The 22,509-nt window shown below is 35.1% G+C and overlaps 1 pseudogene; it reads left to right on the top strand.

Moving 5' to 3' along the window:
* Window positions 1-418: 418 nt before the first annotated feature.
* Window positions 419-22,509, top strand: part of LOC136145488 (trifunctional enzyme subunit beta, mitochondrial-like) — a 32,531-nt pseudogene continuing 10,440 nt past the window's right edge.

The raw sequence follows: 22,509 nt of genomic DNA on the forward strand, positions 1-22,509 counted from the left end.
GATATGTACTGTGCACAGTACTGAGTTACATAGTACTACTGATTTTGCATAATAATGGAAAGAAGAAAAGACATACACACACACACACATATATATACTTGCACTTACATGGGAAAAACTTTTCAACATTATAACATTTCACTGTGTGTGATGGATTTTGAGATTACAAATATGTGTGTGATTCAACTACTCTTAACCAAAGGCACAAGTAAAAGAATCCTTGTTTCACTTTTCATAATCACTGTGGTAAAAATTATCTTTGTTGGCTTTAACATAAGAGTATACGACAAGTAACACCTCTAAGCATGTATTCATGTTTTTGGACTTTCATATGTGCTTTTGGAAGATGTGAATGCAACTTTCGAGTACATTGTGGAGAGTGCAAAAAAAAAAAAAAAAAAAAAAATTAGATGACCAAATGGACTTTGTGGAGAGAGTATATGTCCCTGAAAGGCATGATAGAGGCAGAGAACTAGAAGGTCCACGATTTCCACAAGAAACTTGGAATGCTCACAATCAGCAACTGAACAGCAACCACAGGATGAACAACGCAATGGAAGGCTGGTATAGCAAATTTCAAAAGCTGATAGTAGTGCCTGATCCTTTAATTTGGAGGTCTAGTGGAGTGTTAAAAGAAGAACTTAAAAAAACATGTATAAGTTATCATCCAGATTTTTGGTGGTCACTCTCAGAAAAGGTCACCAACCTCATGATGATACTAACAAAATCAAATTCATACTATAGAGATTGTTAGCATATAACAAACATAAAGCTAATAATCAGGTCTATATACATTTGAGAGAAATTGCTCATTTACTGAAAAGTAATTCAATGATGAAGAAGAACAAGAATAAATGTGAAATACAAAATTCATCATGAACTACAATAAAAATAATATAAAAAGTAATGAAGTTAAATGTTTATATTAATAAGCAAATCATGGACCAATGTCTCAATGGATATTTTGGACAAGACCAAATGTCTTCCAAGATAGACTATGTAATACCATGAGGCTAATTTTCTGGTATTTATTATTTTTTAAGTGCTTGGAAAATTGATCATCTTGGCTATAACACCTTCACATATTCTTATCAACCTTCAAATATATCTGCAAAGGTGTCATGTTCCTTTTACAAATGCCTGGACCCATCATATCTCTGGTTGTGTGCTTACTTTAGGACAGAAACAGTTTAGTTGGCAGAATTAAACATAATACATTGATCATAGACATCTTCACTCCACCATTGGCCACAACAAAGAACTTGTTCTGAGCCAGAGACAGATTTTAATCAATCACAAATTTGGTTTCAATAACTTCTCAGGAAAACTTTCTATCAATTGTTTTATCACCTAAATGACAGACTAATAACAACCCTCTTTGATATTAAAAGGTCAGAGAGGAGAGTTTTTCCTAAGGCAAAGACAATTTCAGTAAAGAGAGAGATGATGCTAAATTTTATTGTCTCTGTCCTGGCGGTAATATCTCCCTGTCTGTCTGTCTCTTTTTCTTCATTCCTCTTATAATACCTTAATTTCTCTCCAGTTCTTATAATCTGGCATACAATTTATGTTAGACATAGAGGTAGAGAACCATACCAAGTGTGGATATTTCTGAGTGTAAGGCCCTGTGTAAGCATATGGGGTCACACTTATGAAGCCAGCTCTGTTCAACATCCTTTATGTTTAGACTTTGATATAATCAATAAAGAAACAAAGGCATTCTTTAGCAGCCCTATATATACAACTGTTTATAGATATCCAACTATAAAAGGGATCAAAGTTGGGACACATGTTTGTTTAATTAAGTATGTAATTTAATCAGTGGAGAAGGAAAATATTACAGGGAATCATTACAGAATGATTCTGCCATTGAAGGCACACTTTTAAAAAATTGTGCACCATCTAAGTTGACTCTTAATTATGTGTTAACGTACAATTAATAATATTACATCTCAAAACCACACAGTAACAAATGTTCTGACATAGACTTCTGTGATAGCTGCTGCTAGTGGTTCTGTGTTTAGTGGTATTTGCTCTCAGTTTAACAGCCAATGGATACCAAGGACAAGTTAAATTAGACATTAAATTAGACATTGATTCACTCAAATTTGAATGAATTTGAGGGAACAAAATGAAAAGTTGAAAGACTGCAAGGAAGACAACTGATATACCAGTAAGATTGCCTGAGCAGAAGGGACAGAGTTAATCAAGACTCAAAATTAGTATAGTCCAAGGCAAACAAGATATAATGGATCAAGTGAGAAATTTTGGTGTTAGTGCCATATTTGCAAGTCTATTATAATATTCTGGTTATGAGCACTTTGGCATGTCATTCAGAGGTGAACTTAATAGACTCAGAATACAAAATTGAATAACGTACATTTCAAAGCCCAGAGTTTTCCTGAAGTTTAGAGTTTACATAATCACAATTCAATAAATACCAATCAAAATAACTACACACCAATATTATATTAATGAAAAGCTATATTTAAGCTAATTGTATAATGCCAAACTTCGAGCTAAAATTTATTCTAATGTCCTTAAGAACCACGCCAAAAGAAACCCATTTTGTTCATGCTTTCACTCCAGGACCTTAGAATCTATTCTATGTGTAGGGTTTTCTAAATATTCTCAATATCTGGAATTGGGAATCTGAATCTGGGTATCTCCCAATATCTGCACCTTGTCTATAAGAATAAAAAAATGCTATCAAGACTTGAGTTTAATGTTTTTAGTTGTTTAATAATTTTATGATATACTCACGATATGTGTTGTTTCTTTTGCCTAGAAGCTTCTCTACCTTAACCTTCTAACAATAAAATACTACCCTCCCTGTGATAGTTGGTTGGATGGCTTCTGGTGATTTACTTTACAATGATATCACAGATGAGTAATAGTTGTGAGTAATAGCAGTTAATAGCCGATGTTAGAGTATTTCCTAAGGGGAAGGATTTATGTGTAAAAAAGGATAAAAGAAGTTCTCACATCAAAATTACATTTGAAAATAGGGTATTTAGAGGTGGGAAAAACTGTTTTCTCAAGCAGTAATCATACAAGAGCAGCTGTGATGACTGGATCCCTGCCAAAACCTTTACAAAATCTCATCCCTGTTAGTATATAGCAACAAGGTGTCAAATTGAGCCATTAGTTGATAGGAGTTAGCTCTAAATTAAATACTGGGCCTCTGCCATCATAGTTATGTTAAAAGAAAATTAGGCAGATTGCTTACTTGTAAGTAATTGTAAGACCGGTGAAAAATATATCTTTTAACAATATTCAATTCAACTGACTTAGAATTATGCCATTTCTGACTGATATATAATTCTGACACATCTTGTCACTTGATTCAGAAATCAAATTTTTTTTTAAGTAACATTGGCTTTATTTCTTTTTTTTTCCATTTATTTTTATTAGTTGGAGGCTAATTACTTTACAATATTGTAGTGGTTTTTGCCATACATTGACATGAATCAGCCATGGATTTACATGTGTTCCCCATCTGATCCCTTCTCCCACCTCCCTCTCCATCCCAACCCTCTGGGTCATCCCAGTGCACCAGCCCCAAGCACTAGTCTCATGCATCCAACCTGGGCTGGTGATGTGTTTCACCCTTGATAATATACATGTTTCGATGCTGTTCTCTCGAAACATCCCACCCTCGCCTTCTCCCACAAAGTCCAAAAGTTTGTTCTGTACATCTGTGTCTCTTTTTCTGTTTTGCATATAGGGTTATCGCTACCATCTTTCTAAATTCCATATATATACATTAGTATACTGTATTGGTCTTAATCTTTCTGGCTTACTTCACTCTGTATAACGGGCTCCAGTTTCATCCATCTCATTAGAACTGATTCAAATGAATTCTTTTTAATGGCTGAGTAATATTCCATGGTGTATATGTACCACAACTTCCTTATCCATTCGTCTGCTGATGGACATCTAGGTTGCTTCCATGTCCTGGCTATTATAAACAGCGCTGCAATGAATCAAAAATTTAATTTCTAAATTAAGTAACTGATGTTTAAAGAAAAGATACTGAATCCTTTTAAAAGTGACACACACTAGGCCTGTGGTTGCATATTTTTCCCTGAATATTTTTGTCACGTGTATGGAAGAAAGAAATCAAGAAAAATGCTTTCTGATACCATTCTTCACCTATCTCTTTCTTCCCTTTTTCCCCTTAATTAACAGTAGCTTCATGGAGAAAAGGTTTTTTTTCCCTATTAGACAATAAAACATTTAAAAGAGAGGACTGCAGTCTCTTTACAAGTAGCCCAAGCACCTTTTCTCTCCTAAGCTTCCTTCCCTTTCACTCAACCTGCATCATTGCTCCCTTACATCAGGGTCAAGCATGGTTTACTCTTAACTGAAACTCTAACTTTAGAAGGAACTTAAGAATTAACCTGCAGTTGTAAAACCCATGGTGCCCTTACAAATAAAAAAGTTGGAAAATGTGGCAAATTATATTAAATTTTTATGATACTTGTAATTTAAAACAGAAACTTCGCTTTTTTATTTAGTTTAACATTTTGTTTTTGAGTTTTGCCAATAAAAATACATCCGCTTATCTAGTTATCATGTGAGGTATATATGAAACATAGAACGGTTTTCAGGATTCATTTATATTACAATTTTAATGAGAAGGAATAATATAACACATAATACTGCTTAATGCAAGCAAAATATATGGAAACAGCTACTCAAATGACTATCTTGCCTACTAGAATGCAAACTAGTAATTCTCAGATCCTGCTGCTGCTGCTACCTCACATCAGTCGGGTCCGACTCTGTGCGACCCCTTAGACGGCAGCCCACCAGGCTCCTGGGCAAGAATACTGGAGTGGGTTGTCATTTCCTTCTCCAGTGCGTGAAAGTGAAAAGTGAAAGTGAAGTCGCTCAGTCGTGTCACACCCTTCGCGATCCCATGGACTGTAGCCTACCATGCTCCTTCCTCCATGGGATTTCCCAGGCTAGAGTACTGGAGTGAATTGCCATTGCCTTCTCCTCCCAGATCCTAGAGCAGCATTAAGACACACCCCCACATAGTCATACCCACCCACTCATACACATACAGACACTCGGAGGGAATAGCTGGTCATGACAATTAATGTCATAAGTTATTAGTTAAATTAGATAAATATTACCAACAATTAGAGTACTCAGGCAAACAATAAAAATTTATGTTCATTCTAACTCTAACTCATTGAAATATGACCACCATTTAGGTAGGTAATATCTGGGTGAGAATTTCAGCAAGTAGAAGTTGTAGAAAAAAGGAGAGAGAGGAATTAAATGAGCACTATGTCACTGTGGGATGGTGGTACAACTAGACTGTTGAGGAGATAATCAATATCAGACTGGGGTATGTGCGTGTATAAAGATAGGGTAGAAGAAATATGCTGAGATAGACTGTAAGGATTTGAAATTCGGTTTGAAAAATTGGTAAACAGAATAAAACATATATTTCAGAATAATTTTTCCCAAATATTTTATTTCAGGATAATTTGATTTCCTGATTCTTTTATATAGTGAAATTTTATTCAAGATAGTTCAAAACTGAATATACTTATGGTAAAAGAAGACAAATAACATAGTGATACCCTATATCAGGGGTTAGCAAACTACAACCATGGACCAACTGCATCAGCCACCTGTTTCTGTAAATAAAGTTTTATTAGAATATAGCCATGCCATTCATATTACATGTGGCTGCTTTCACATTATAATGGCAGAGTTGAATAGTCATGACAGAGAACATCTGGCTCATAAAACCAAAAATATTTAACCTTTGGTTCATTACAAAAATGTTTGCTCTAGACAAAGAGCGGAAAACAGGGTGATCTCTGGAGGGGTTGTTTCTACAAAATTATACGTGAAAGTTCTCAGAGATCAAACAACTTTCTGAATCTGGAGAAACTTAGGGTTGTGTGGAGTGCATTAAGGTCCTAGAGTAATATCTTTAACCCTTGAGTCTTGAGTCTCATGTCCCAGGACACAAAAGGCAATGCCATCTGTTAATGTGAAAAGAGTACTGTCAGTGACTCTAGGACTGGGAAAATATTAGTGAGTCAGTATCCACTGTAAGAATATCAAGAAGCCAATAAAACACAGCCAGTATGATAGCTGTTTGCTGCATAAAATAACTCTTTGCTTAGGTCAATCTCTGTCACTGTTTCTTTATTTCTCTCAGTTTCTCTGCTACACACACACACACACACACACACACACACACACAGAAGCAGAGTTTTATAAAAGCTTCCAAAACTGATAAATTTTGTAAATTCAGGGAAAATTTTAGATAACATGGGGCTCAATTACTTTACCTCCTAATTTCTATGTAATTCAGGAAAATCTGTATTTTAAGAGATGGAATTTTAAGTTTGACTTTGAAAGCACTGGTTGTTTGCATTGGATCTTTTCTAACCTAGTAAGATTTGTTTCAGAGTAGAAACTATTAAGTAAAGAATAGATAGATGATAATTAAGTTTATGCCCTTGTTGTCACCTGGTGCTCCATTGATGTGTACTGTGTATTATGAGTCTGGTGATAAAAATACGATGATGTAAACATAAAATATATACTTAATATGATGGAAAGACCACAGTTTTTAGAAACCAAACAGTTTGGGGATGAAATGTGAGTGACTTCAGTTATAAGGCACATGATTTTTGCAACCTGCTTAAACTCAGAGTTTCAGATTCCTCACCTGTAAAATGAGAATAATGCCTGCTGAGAGAGTAAGAATTTATATAAAATGACAGAAGTGTCTACACAGTGACTGACACAACAAATGAAGGTGCTATTGTTTTTACTGGTAGGTGGCTATACTATTTGTTCAGTCTAATAGTTTTGTTCTCTGAAAATGTCATTTTCTAGACCTTGTCCCTTAAAACGCAAGACTGCTTATCATTAAATATCTATATATAAAGGATAGTACTGATACTGACACTCCAACAGGCCGTATAGTCCACTTACTATGTGAGTAATTCCGTAACAGATTATGGATCGAGGTATCAAGTTTTTATTAACATATTAGGTTTAATTTAATTTCTCCAATACCATAGTTTTCATCATGCAGTCCAAACCCTTAATCCAAATAATAGCAATAGTCTTTTAACTGGTTTCCTTGCCCCTAATGTTACCCTTCTTCAAATCCATAGTATTATCAATTAGATAACCTTGTACCACCCAAGTCTTACTCAGAGTAAACAGGGAGATGGAAATCCAGGGCTAGTGTTGGCTTCACATGGATTCATTCATAAGTACAACTTCATTTTTTTTATTTGAGATTATAAATTTATATCAGAGTACTTTTTTTCTTTTTTTTTATATTCCTCACTAAATAAGCAGGAGTGTCATCAATATTGCAAAGGTCACATTATAAGAATGTAGTGATTATGATCTAAAGAGTTCAAGAGAAGACATTGAGTTGTTCTACATTTATGCTATTAAATTCCAAATGGTAACTTTAACATGTCCAAAAAATGAATTATCACCCACTGTTCCCTGCACATTCTGAGTAAGACTTACATTTGTAGTCACCATCAATGAATCAAAGTAGCAATCTTGGATAGAGCCATTGAAACTGATTATTTCTTGGGTGACACGTTAGATGATGCAGCATCACCAGTGTATTAGCTTTCTAGGGCCGCCATAACAAATTACCATAAACTGAGGGGCTTAAAACAGTATGAATTTAGTCTTTATATTTCTGGAGGCCAGAAGTTCAAAATAAAGGCTTTAATAGAGTTGATTCCTTCTGAAGGCTCTGAGGGAAAAATAGTTCCGTGCTTCTCTCCTAGCTTTTGGTGGCTGCTGGGAATCTTGGAGTTCCTTGATTTGTAGACATACAAAAAATAATCTCTACCTCCATCTTCACATGGTCTTCTCTCCTGTGTCTTCTGTGTCTGTGGCAAAATTTCCCTCTTCTTACAAAGAAACAAGTCACTGCATTAGGGTTCACTTTTATCCCATATGACCTCAATTTAACTTGATTATAAATAAGGTCACCATTCACCAGGGGTTAGGAATACCAAGGGTTAGGATTTGAACATATCTTTTGGGAAAATACAAATGAGTAATGATATAAGTAACATTAACTACATAGCAAGCAAATCTATATTGTTAAATATAATTAGGTCCTGAAGAACCATGGCATCATAATTGGTACAGCATTCTTTCCTTTATGTCTTGGTGAGAGACATGAAATTAACTAGAATGGCACAGTTGACAATAAAGATGAGATGGTGCATGGGCACTAAGAAAAACTCTTCCTGTATATTGCTTGGGTGATAAATACACCTCCTCTATCCATTGTTCTAAATCTTCAGACAGATCACTAGAGCTTACATGTTTTACGAATTTTTGTGAAACAGTATTTAATCTAATTGTTCATTTACATAGACAGGGACCTCCAAAAATTAGTTTTATGAAGCCTCAGTCATCTGGCAGATTTAACAGCAGCTCTAGATTCTCCCATGATAAAATGATACCAAAGACTATGCATTGCCTGTAATATGCACCCAATACTTCTTAAGTTACACTTTAATTCCTATTTCACTACATGAACTAATTGAGAACATTATTACGCTGGCTTAAAGAGTTAGCTATTGATGTCTCTGAAAATAGTTTACATTTTCCAAGGTTATTCCTAGGTTTCTCGTTGTTGTCCAGTTGCCAAGTCATGTAGGACTCTTTGCAACCCAAACAGCATGACAGGCTCCCCTGACCTTCACTATCTCCAGGAGTTTGTTCAGTTTTTCTCTAGTACCACAATTTGAAAGCACCGATTCTTCTATGCTCAGCCTTCTTTATAGTCCTGCTCTCAAATCCACACATGACTAATGGAAAGCCATAGCTTTAACTATAAGCATCTTTGTCGGCAAAGTGATGACTCTTCTCTTTAATATGATGTCTAGGTTTGTCATAGCTTTTCTTCCAAGGAGCAAGTGTCTTTTAATTTCATGACTATAGTCACTGTCTGCAGTGATTCTGTAGCCCAAGAAAATAAAATCTGACCCTCTTACATTTTTCCCCTTTTGTTTTCCATGAAGATGGGACTGGATGCCATGGTCTTAGTTTTTATTAAATATTTAATTTAAACCAGCTTCTTCAGTCTACTCTTTCGCCCTCATCAAGAGGTTCTTTAGTTCCTCTTCACTTTCTGCCATTGGAGTGGTATCATCTGCATATCTGAAGTTGCTGATATTTCTCCTGGCAATCTTGATTCTAGTTTGTGACTCATCCAGCCCAGCATATCATATGATGTACCCTGCATATAAGTTAAATAAGCAGGGTGACAGTATATAACTTTGTTGTACTCCTTTCCCAATTTTGAACCAGTCCATTGTTTCATGTCCAGTTCTAACTGTTGCTTCTTGACCTGCATACAGGTTTCTCAGGAAACATGTAAGGTGGTCTGATACTCCCATCTCTAGGAATTTTCTAGCTTGTTGTAATCCACACAGTCAAGGCTTTAACATAGTAAATGAAGTAGATGTTTTCCTGGAACTCCCTTGCTTTCTTCATGATCCGAGGAAGGTTGACAATTTGATCTCTGGGTCCTCTGCTTCTTTGAAACCCAGCTTGTACATCTGGAATTTCTCCATTCACATACTGCTGAGCTTGAAGGACTTTGAGCATAACCTTACTAGCATGTGAAATAAGCACAACTGTATGTTAATTTGAATATTCTTGGGCATTGCCCTTCTTTGGGACTGGAATGAAAACTGACCTTTTTCAGTCTTGTGACCACTGCTGAACATAAAATTAAGTTTCATTTATCCCATCGTACATCTGTAACAGTATATTTGTACATCTTTATTCAAACACACAAACTATAATTAGATTGCATCTTCCTCTATATTCCAAAGTTGATTTGCAATTGATTGTATTAAGTATTTCACCAAGTTTTCTAGGCAACATATTTATAAACTATGTCTTTGGAAAAGGCATCTCTGCAGATGGTTATGCCATTTGTTTTAGCCCAATTTTTCATAATAGTTTTGCTCTCTGAAACTGTCACATCTAGACCTTGTCACGAGACTGCTTACTGTTAGATGCCTATATACAGAGTAAAGCATTGACACTGACATTCCAGCAGGCTGTACAGTCTATGTATGAGCTCTCACATGAGTAATCCTGTAACAGATTATGGATCATTTTAAGGTGTCAGCTGTGTGCTAAAGACTGACAACTAAACCGTATCTTACATGCAGCCAAATATCTTCACAAGGGGTACAGCACTGAAAGCTGTCACTGAATTCTCATGCCCCAGCAGTAAGCTTTTAACTGATTCACCAAAAGTCAAGTCAAATCAAAAATTGAAAGATAACATGAAGGAAAGCCAAATCAATAAAATCCCTGTGTCTTTGGGGGACTCACTGACTGTGGCTTCAATGCAGCATGAAGCTCCCAACCAAGAACAAGCGCTGTGACACAGGTCTATTCTATAGTTGTCCAGGCAGGAGGATAATACTACAGTTAGACAGACAAGGGAAATAGACAATGGGGCGGGGGCTTAAGATTTTTAAGATTATCAACATTAAGCAAAATTTCTACCGGGAATACAGAAGACAATTGCATGAAAATATTAACGAATGTAACCAATCAAGAGCTTTCAAATCTAATATTTTGGAATTTAATCGTTTAGGATGAATAACTGAGATTTTATAAAATATCTGCATAAGTTTAAGGTTTAGATATAGATTCTCAATCGTATTTAGCATATCTTATCTGTAATTCAACTAGAATATAATGTTTACTTTCCAAAACAGAGTATTATATTTGAAAGCCTCATCTGATGGCCTTGGGAAGGGAAGTTGGAGAAGTTATTGATGAACAACTGGTTATAACTATCACTGCAAAAATTTAGGCATCCTTTTGGATTCTCTTCTCATCACACACAGAACAAAATGACTTTACTATTTATTTTGAAATACCTCCCCTATGCATTTCTTCCTTTTCTCTCTGGTTATCACAACTATACTACCAATGTCATGACTGATGAACTATTACATATTTTGCAGCGCTATTAGAAAAATACTTCCACAAATAAGAGATGTGATATAAAGGTAGACTATTTCATTCATAATAAAATATCACATGATACATTCAAAGTTACCATGATAACTGGAATATGAAATATAAATCCATACTTAACAAAGTACCTAGCATTTGGTTCTGTCATAAATTATTTGCCATTATATCCTGAAAAGAAAAACAGTAATAAAGTTTTTTAGTCCAATGGGGTAGTGATATTTTGAAAAGGAAAAATATATTTATAACATCATGGTCTTTTGAGGCACAAATTTCTAACAGCTCTTTCGAGAAATAAGAATTTGAAATCAGAGAGAGCTGATTTCAAATACAAAGCAGGCATTTTAAAGTTTCTTTCTCAAAAATTATCTGATTAGGAATATTAATTGAGGATTTTTAACATTCAACAGTTAAGACTAATGAAACTATGAATAATTTTGCACAAAATTTAAGAATTAAACTTGATTGATACAGAGCTAGTGGAAGTCCATTTGTACAAATCAATACCGGCTTATGAATTTAAATTTAAATGAAATAATAATTACTAAGCTATTAAAATTTAATAATTTTAATATAGAATTTTAATACTAATCTAGTACTATCTTCTATGTTTTAACTTCTCATTCATTTCATGCATTTTTTTTGCAAATATCACATATTCAGCGGCCTAAAGGATCGAGGCAGGTGACTCATAACATTGAAATTGTTGTGAGAAAAATCATGGGGATCTCTCAGCCATTAGAAACTGGACAAGCTGCAGGATATTTGTTGGAGATGAGAAAGAAGCTGGTGTTTGCAGACAGCATTTGGGAACATGGCTGGGACTGGTGTTTTTCAGATTTTTTTCTGAGAAGACAGATTATTGTATAGAATTTCCCAAGTAATAAATATTTATTCAAAATAAAAATTAAATACTGTGCAGACCCAACACAAAAATTCACACATTAGATCTTGCCTCAGGATATGTTTGCTAGTTAAAGGTGGGAAAAGCCTACTAAATAATTACCAAAAAAAAAAAAACCAAAATACATACTAGGCTTTGGGATATAAAGATAATTAAGATTCTTTTTTTTTTTTTTTGTCTTTCTAGAAGTTCATAGAAGTTAAGGGAGATATGCAAAACAAGTACGTTTGTGGGACCAGATCAAGAGTACAAACATGGGCACCGAGTGAGACCTCTTCATTCCTCCTTCCACCCCTGCTCTGGTCCCTGAACTTTCTCTCACTAAAAGGAACATTACTTAGCCTTTGCATCCAAGCTCTATCCACAAGCCCTCAGGCAAAGATGGAAGTCCAGGTCCATTATTAGGGGCTAGCAGTGAGCACAGTAGCAGTAAAATCAGCTTTGTGTCATCTTGGAGAAAAGGACTCTGAAGGAACTAAAGGTAATTCCAGGGTCTAAGTTCCATGGTGAAGGAGGGAAACAAACTTCAGGTAAGGCTTTTACAATTCATTCACCATGGAAAGTGCAGTGACCAGTGGAAGGCAAAATGGGGGTCTCTAAAGCATGCTGTAAAGAGCAGGTTCACAATGGCTGACTGTAAGGGTTATACTGAGGGAGAACAACATGAATATACATACCTATATATATATACATATATAACAATCAGCTTTTTATATCTAAATTAAAGGACTAGCCTGCTGCATTGTAAAGAAGAATTATTTATTTTGCTCAGAAAATATTCAGTCAAGAAAGGAGTTTATGAATGTCTTTTAAGGAGGACACAATTACAAGTCTTTTCTCTACTTGGTTCTTGCCCCTCTATGTTAAAGCACTCAACTCAGTAACATGTAGTACTTCAAAGTCATAGAACACCATATTCATAGCTATAGTTTTTAAATGTTAAATTTTTACTACTTCCTATATGAAAGTCACAGGTAGTATGTTTTTGTACTCTTTGGAAAACAGATTTCTAGTAAGATATTAGAAGAAAGAGGGGAGAGAGAAGAAGGAAGGGAGGGAATGAAGAAAGAAAGAGACACAGATAGATATACAGAAAGAGAAAAGGAGGGAAGGCAATAAGGAAGAGAGAGAAAGAAAGGAAGTAAGGAAGGGGAAAAAACTAATATTCTTTAAAAACAAAAGGATGCCTTTAGGGTTGTTTGAAAACCTAGCTTGGGCATAATTTCACAAGAGGAACACAGCTCTCCATTCCCACTGTTAATGCCTTGTTAATCCACAAGGAAGACAGTGCAATAGGAAAGTGAGGTGCACAGGTTAAGCATCTCTGATGCATTACTAATAAAATCTGAGCAGCTGTTCTAAAACTTGGCAATTTTGAAGCAGAGTCAGTAGCACAAGTCCAATAAAGGGCACTCTCATATCACACAGAATAATTTTAATAGTTTTTCTCATGCTCAATGCACTGCACATCCTGATTGGAGTGCTAAATAGCAGTCATAAATGTAACAAAGTTGTGATAAAAATGGTTAATGAAGTTTATCTGCCAGTATTTTACTGTTCATTTTAGAGTTATACTATTCATAAACATTGAAGCACTGGTATATTTGAAAGATTATCTTCATAAATTTACCTACCCACAAAAGTTGAACTTAAAAGTTTTAGTTATTAATATATGTATGTTGTCCCACATGTGTGTGCTAAGTAGAATTATGATCACAAGTACTTGTGGTAACTGAAGCACTTATACAAATAAATTTAATTTAAGAATTTTTTAGATATAAGAAATATACAGGAAATTTGGTTTGCCATGCTTAAATATTGAACTTCCTGTTCATTCAAATTATTTCAGGAAGTCCATGGGGGAAATTCCCCCTGTATAAAACCTTGAAACCAAAAATTAGATTACATAGGTCATACTATCCAGAGAGAGTCAAAAATTGTTTCTATCCAGTGAGATATTCTGTTTGCTAGTTATTTAGATATTTTACAAGTTGTATTATGAGAACCCTAAACTAGAGCTATGAAATAGAGCTTTTTGACCATAGGTAGCTAAGACTAAACATAGGAGGATACAAGTGACAAACAGTACAATTTTCTTAAATAAAGCCAATTTTAAAATGGCATATCTAAAATTCAAGTAACCTCGCACATAATGTATTAGGTTGATTTTTAATTTTTTTATCCTAGGCCAATAATCATTTTCATCAATTAAGGAGATACCTGAAATGTTTATATCAATTAATGAGTGAATATGAATAATTATGGGATAGTCCCTCTAAAAGTATTACTTACTTTCAACTTTCTTCATTTTTCTGTCAATGAGAATAATTATGAAATTGTTTAATACAATTATATAGCTTTTTAGGGCTCAATCAGTGTATGTTTTAATGATTGCAATTGATTATTAATTAAATAGCTTAAGGAGCCTGGCAAATTTTAGTATCAAATGTTTGAAAATGAATAGCTTATTTAACTGTGTCTAGACACAACTATATATTTTTCCTTAAAGAATATGTTGCTGTGATTTATGTCGGAGAGTGTTTTGCCTATGTTCTCCTCTAGGAGTTTTATAGTTTCTGGTCTTACATTTAGATCTTTAATCCATTTTGAGTTTATTTTTGTGTATGGTGTTAGGAAGTGTTCTAGTTTCATTCTTTTACAAGTGGTTGACCAGTTTTCCCAGCACCACTTGTTAAAGAGATTGTCTTTTTTCCATTGTATATCCTTGCCTCCTTTGTCAAAGATAAGCTGTCCATAGGTTCGTGGATTTATCTCTGGGCTTTCTATTCTGTTCCATTGATCTATATTTCTGTCTTTGTGCCAGTACCATACTGTCTTGATGACTGTGGCTTTGTAGTAGAGTCTGAAGTCAGGCAGGTTGATTCCTCCAGTTCCATTCTTCTTTCTCAAGATTACTTTGGCTATTCGAGGTTTTTTGTATTTCCATACAAATTGTGAAATTATTTGTTCTAGTTCTGTGAAAAATACCGTTGGTAGCTTGATAGGGATTGCATTGAATCTATAGACTGCTTTGGGTAGAATAGCCATTTTGACAATATTGATTCTTCCAATCCATGAACACGGTATGTTTCTCCAACTGTTTGTGTCAAGATCTTCTATGACCCACCTCCCAGAATATTGGAAATAAAATCAAAAATAAACAAATGGGACCTAATGAAAATTAAAAGCTTTTGCACAACAAAGGAAACTATAAGTAAGGTGAAAAGACAGCCCTCAGATTGGGAGAAAATAATAACAAATGAGGAAACAGACAAAGGATTAATCTCAAAAATATACAAGCAACTCCTGAAGCTCAATTCCAGAAAAATAAATGACCCAATCAAAAAATGGGCCAAAGAACTAAACAGACATTTCTCCAAAGAAGACATACAGATGGCTAACAAACACATGAAAAGATGCTCAACATCACTCATCATCAGAGAAATGCAAATCAAAACCACAATGAGGTACCATTACACGCCAGTCAGGATGGCTGCTATCCAAAAGTCTACAAGCAATAAATGCTGGAGAGGGTGTGGAGAAAAGGGAACCCTCTTACACTGTTGGTGGGAATGCAAACTAGTACAGCCACTATGGAAAACAGTGTGGAGATTTCTTAAAAAACTGGAAATAGAACTGCCATATGACCCAGCAATACCACTTCTGGGCATACACACTGAGGAATCCAGATCTGAAAGAGACACGTGCACCCCAATGTTCATCGCAGCACTGTTTATAATAGCCAGGACATGGAAGCAACCTAGATGCCCATCAGCAGATGAATGGATAAGGAAGCTGTGGTACATATACACCATGGAATATTACTCAGCCATTAAAAAGAATTCATTTGAATCAGTTCTAATGAGATGGATGAAACTGGAGCCCATTATACAGAGTGAAGTAAGTCAGAAAGATAAAGAACATTACAGTATACTAACACATATATACGGAATTTAGATAGATGGTGGCGATAACCCTGTATGCAAAACGGAGAAAGAGACACAGAAATACAGAACAGACTTTTGAACTCTGGGGGAGAACGTGAGGGTGGGATGTTTTGAAAGAACAGCATGTATATTATCTATGGTGAAACGGACCACCAGCCCAGGTGGGATACATGAGTCAGGTGCTCGGGCCTGGTGCACTGGGAGGACCCTGAGGAGTCGGGTGGGGAGGGAGGTGGGAGGGGGGATCGGGATGGGGAATACATGTAACTATATGGCTGATTCATGTCAATGTATGACAAAACCCACTGAAATGTTGTAAAGTGATTGGCCTCCAACTAATAAAATAATATTAAAAAAAAAAAAAAAAAAAAAAAAGAATATGTTGCTATAGCACATTGTCATATTGTTTACAAATAAACCTCAAAAATAAAACCCTGAAAATGTGGAAATCACATGTACAGTACAAGCTTCCACAATCACCTTCTAATTAAGCAACATGCTATATTTCAATCTATTTCCTCTATTCTGTCTACTACTAACCATACCTTTGGAACACTGATGACTGTTGGGTTACTTATGAAGAGTTTCTCGGCACTTGCAGTCACCTGAAGTTGAATGCCTACTAAGTTCACTGAGCTTATTCTCGACTCTCTCATGCCAGTTAAAACTGTGACAAGTACGAGGTGATTTAAGTAAGCATTATACAATTTGCTAATATCTATGTGCCAAGGAAACTCTGTGTCCACTTGTGTGTGTGTGTATCTGTGTGTTTACATAAAACCTACGTCTATTGCTTTGGAAAAATTCAGTAAAAGGAAATTCATTTAAAAATGCTGTTAAATTACCTTGTGGTTAATATAATTCTAAAATATTGGAGAAAATGATAAAATTTAAAAAATTTTGTATTCAAATTTAATTATGAATTTAAAAAATATTTTTTTGTTTTGTTTTATTTTTCTATTTAATTTTCTTCCTTATTCAACTGAAAAAAAAAGCACTAGAAACACTGAAATTACATTGAATTATAAGAACACCAATCTACATATACATTTTCAATAGAAACCTTGGTTCCATCTAAAAATATTTGCCAGAGACTGTATATTAAAATGATTTAAGTTAAGTATTCTTACAAAAACATGTATGAATGTTTTTTTAAAAAATTCAAGCTCTTTGTGGCTATTTCAATTCCAATGACTTCAGGATAAAATGGCTCCTCTGTTCTCTTTTGGGTCTTTTTAATGCAAGTATGTATACTTCTTGAAAGATTAATACTCTAAGAATTTAATTTGCTCATATTAACTTTACAAAATTTTAACTTTCTAAAAATGACAACTCCCAAATTAATGAATATATTCATATATGCACAAGTAATCGTTCAGAAAAGCTTAATTGTGAAATGATAACTCTACTGGATTTAGTAAAATCCATGCTGTTATGCTATCTTTTTGTGAAACAATGTTAATTTTGACTGTATTTGTTCATCTATGTATTCAGCTTTACTTATGGCCAAGCAGATACCCTACCTAAAACAAATTACCTTCTCAGTTCAGAGATCTCATTCATTTGCATTTAGAGGGATTTGAGTGGGGACAAGACCCATTGTGCAGTTAGACACATAGATTAAGTTGGTGAATTCAACAGGGATCAGGGGAACTTTTGAATAAGATACATAGATTAACAGGTTCTCTAATTTCCTTTCCAAAAATACAGAAATAAATGATCAAAGAAAATAAAAGAAAGACCTCAATATACCTGTGTAAATGTGAAAATCAAAGGCAGCCACCTCCTACCCCAAGCCTCTAGGAAATTTTCCTTATTAAATCAGGTTTAAAAAGACAACAAAGAGAAACCTAATTTCTTTGCCAAAAAAAAAAAAAAAAAAAGCAGGAAGTATGTACAGAAAAGCCTAGAAGGGCTTCTTCAAAATATCTTTAACTGGAGAGAGTTAAAGGCTCTGGGAAAATGAAGGATACGTTAAATAATTTTCCACTGAACATGAGACAACATTTGTGGAGGCCATGAGAATGTGCTTCTCAGATCTGTCACAGAGTGCAACTAACTGTACACTAACTACAGTTAGTGTAAGTAACTGTAACCCCAGATGGTGCTTTTCCAGATCCACTACCACTTCTATATTATGGACATCCTTTCCAAAGACTTCTACCCATTGATGACCGGGCAGAGAAATGGTCTTATTGCAGTTCTCTTCCAGTGTTTCCCCCTGCATCCTGGCTGAATCTTCTTTGGAGCTCTGTTGCAGCCTACCCAGCCCCCTTCCTTCTCTTCTTCACTGATGGAAAGCATACGCTAGGTCAGAAGACTCTTCTTGCCTCCTTTGGTTTCCTGATATTTGTCTTTAATTGTTATTTCCACCTATATATCTGTTACACATGTAATCTCATCTTTACTTCTGTTTCTCAGAAGATCCAAGATTTGTCTACAAAAACAGGCAACAGGGTAGGAATCTGGAACTGACTCACTCACTCACCATCAGACAGGAAAGAAGATGCCATTCTGAGGAGAATGTGGTCACTCAGAGTCCCTAGTAAAAAGTAGGGGTGGGGGAACTTCCCTGGTGGACCAGTAGTTAAGACTCCATGCTTCTAATGCAGAGGGTGCGGGTTGCCTCTCCAGTCAGGGAACTAAGATCCTATATTGCCTTGTGGCCAAAAAATAAATAAACACACACACACACACACACACACAAACACACACACATATATAAGAAGTGCTGGTCAAACTACTGATGAAATGACATTCCTAGGGTTATCTGAGAAAACATGTTAATACAGGGAAATGTTCCTTCAGGTGCAATATTTCAAGCATTTCGAAACATACAGGGGTATCTGACTAAAAGGACAGTGGAACTAACTGGCTAGTCTTATGCTAAACTGATGCTTGCATAGAAACATCACAAAGAGTTGGGCACAACTGAAGTAACTTAGCAGGCATGCACAAGAAACATTAACAGTTATAAGCTAAATAAGAGGCCTCTTATATCCTGCAATGAAAACAGACACAGTAGACAGAAAGACTGAGATGCTGATAGAACCACAGAGTTTCAGAGACATATACATATGAAATTCAAATTTCAGCCAAAAATCAGGTATGTCATGCTAATATCAGGCTGCAGTTGGGAATTTCTGGGATCCTGAAACATGAAGTGTGTAAATCCGTATAAATGCTCTGAGAATGTTCTGTTCTGAGTCCTTAGAACTTTTACAGGTGATGCATTATTCCTTAATAAATCTAGGACACATCTAGTGTTAGTATATGGCAGGGGCATCTCTCTGTTGACAGGTATTTTCAAAGATTCCTTACCTCCTTTCCTGATTGCCAGGACAATAGCTAGGGTTAAGTTTGACCGTAACACTACACTGAATATGTTGGTCCTGATGATGGAGGAAAGACATTACTCACCTAAAGAGCTACGAGAATTTGCTAGCATGCTCCCATAGGAACTTGGGAAGCATGAATGAGATTGAATTTTGAGACTGATGTATCAAGAGTAGGCAAATGTAAGAGTGGATTAAGCAAGAATTCATTGATTTTAGGTCACTTTTTTTGGAAAGTCTGGCAAGTACATCAGTGGATGGAGAAAACTATTAGAGTGGCTCATAGACGTCTAGAGAAAAAGATGTCCCAAGCGACAGAAAGAATAAAAAGGCTGAAAAAAGTCGTAATGCTAGAGGGAAACTAATATGTAATTCCAGATAAACCACTAGAGAACTGTGTTGTCTAAGCAATAATGTGTACAGAATTGCCTATTTTGAGCCCAGTTCTGTAAGATATAGCAAATCATTAAGTTTGACCATGCCCAGGATCTGGTCATTAAAACATAGAAAAGGTGCATCTGGATTGAGCCTCCATAGAAAGAAAGGGCATGAGTAAACTATATGACTAAATGGCAAGTTGACTACTTTGACTTCTTTTATCCTGGAAGGGCCTGAGATTTGTCTTCAGAGGAATGAATACCTCTTCTAGATAAGCAACTACCTATTTTTTCAGCAGAGACTCAGTCAGAATTTACTACCCAGGAGTTTATGGAATGCTTCATGTACTCTATTGTAGATAATCCCATCAGTTAGTGGTGACAATGGGAACATGGAAACAATGCAGGCCCATTCCTGCAAGACGTGGGATTCTTCCAGTCGGTGACTTTGAGGACACCCTTATTTTGGCTAAAACGTTCAAAAACTAGGTTCCAACCTGAATTTCTTCTTTCCCAATGCTAATTACCTCACTCTTCTTCACAAATGTCAAACCTGTAATGCAGACTATAGACAGCTTCAAATGCTTGCTCCTCTTTAATCTTTTAACAGTATTTCTCTCTAATAATTCTCTTGTATTTCAAAACCTATATTTGTGTCTGCTTTTTACAGGATTTGACCTAACAATATCTTAGAAGAAGGTGCCCTTGGACAACTAAGCATTGTAAACTCATCTTATTTCTACTAAAGTGAAATGCTCTTATTTTTATTTGAGATCACAGTAATCTATAAACCAATTTAGGAAGAATTTTGTTTGGATATTTAAATAAAACACAAAAACACCTTCTTGAAATACTCAGGTCAAAGAAGAAAAGGATTATTTTGAAAATATTAATATGAACATCGTGTTTCAAAACATATGGCATATGACATACTCTGTAAGCAGAAGAATATTATCATCAAATTTTGCATTACTATATAAAAATGAAACACTTGAGTATTAAAATCAGTAAGGTAGAAAGCTAATGAACATGACAGTGGGACAAAAAAAGTAATAAAAATGAGAACAGCATTAATAAAAATTAAAATATGACCTAGAGAATTCATTTAAAAAATCAAGATTTATTTGTTTGAAGTGATCAGCAAACTATACTGATCTTGAAGTAGCATAATAAAGAAAACAACACTTTCCTGCTTGAGATTCCACTCAAAGTTGGCTGCCTTCCTCATCACCTTTTATATGAGTTGAAGTAGTATTACTAGGTGTGGATGTGCGGTGCCTGAAGGCACTGTGTATTTCTAATTATAAACAAATTGTATATGTAATTTTATACTAATAAAAGATGAAAGGATTAGATTGTTTTATATAATAAATATATATATATATCAACAATTCATATTGTCTCAAGGAAAACTCAAAAATAAAACAATAAGGAATAAAATTAGAGAACATTTTTGGACATATTACTATAATTAAAAGTGATGATTACAGCTGATTTTCAAAGCATACTACTTTAACATCTGAAGAAATATTTGATTGCTGTTACATAAGCACAATTTAGAAAAGATGAAAAGCTTCCCATATTATGTTCACAATTGCTACAAAACCTTGAATAAATAACAACACAAAATCTATGTTGTCGTTTAGTCGCTAAGTTGTGTCCAACTCTTTGTGACCCCATGGACTGCAGCCCATCAGGCTCCTCTGTCCATGGGATTTTCCAGGCAAAACTACTGGAGTGGGTTGCTATTTCCTTCTCCAGGAGATCTTCCTGACCCAGAGATCAAAAGAGTATATTATACTATAAACCAGAATGAACTCCCCATGTGTGAACTACCTACCTATATTCACATATAAATAATTCATTCTGGTCTATAATGTAATATACACCTCCATGAAAGTGTTACATCAAGTGTTGTTTTACTGGGCTTAAGGCAGGGAAGATTCTTCAAGAACTTGAGCCAGGACTTAGATCATCAAAATCTGGGTTAGATGCAGCTACCCTTCCATAACCTAAGCAAACTTATCAATATTGAGGCAGAATTCTTCTTTTTAATTACTTTCAAAATTTTTATAACAATTTTTAAAAGTTACTTTCTACTTACAGTTATCACAAAATATTGACTATATTATCTGTATTGTACAATACATCCTTGAGCCTGTCTTCCACCCAATAGTTTGTATCTCCTACCCAGTAGTTTGTATATTCTACTCTCCCACAGCTATATGAGGCAGGACTCAATAAAATATTGGGTTGGCTGAAAACTTCATTTAGCTGAACTTTTCGGCCAACCCAATAATAAATTAAATCCCACAATGTATTTCTTTTTAATTAATTAGTTTATTTTAATTTAAGGCTAATTACTTAACAGTATTGTAGTGGTTTTTGCCATACATTGACATGAATCAGCAATGGGTGTACATGTGTTCCCCATCCTGAATCCCCCTCCCTCCCCATCCCCTCCCTCAGGGTCATCCCAGTGCACCAGCCCTGAGCACCCTGCCTCATGCATCGAACCTGGGCTGATGATCTATTTCACATATGGCAATATGCATGTTTCAATGCTATTCTCTCAAATCATCCCACCTTCACTTTCTCCCACAGAATCCAAAAGTCTATCCTTTACATATGTAAATTCCACAATGTATTTTTAAAAATGGGATTTAGTCTATTACAGGAAACAAGGATGCAAAACAAAAACAAAAAAATGGCTTCACATAATTAATGGAGATACACTTAAAAATGAAAAACAACATTTTGTATTAAAATAATTGGAAAATCAGACAGCATATTGAAATTAATGGAAAGTTAAGACTCCATTCTGTTTTAAAATATAGATAACTTTGAAAAATGAAAAAAGCTGGAAAATTCTACATTTAACTGAGATATGACATCCAAAAAACACTATA

The sequence above is a fragment of the Muntiacus reevesi genome, chromosome 13, assembly GCF_963930625.1.
Source record: "Muntiacus reevesi chromosome 13, mMunRee1.1, whole genome shotgun sequence".
Classification (NCBI taxonomy): Eukaryota; Metazoa; Chordata; class Mammalia; order Artiodactyla; family Cervidae; genus Muntiacus; species Muntiacus reevesi.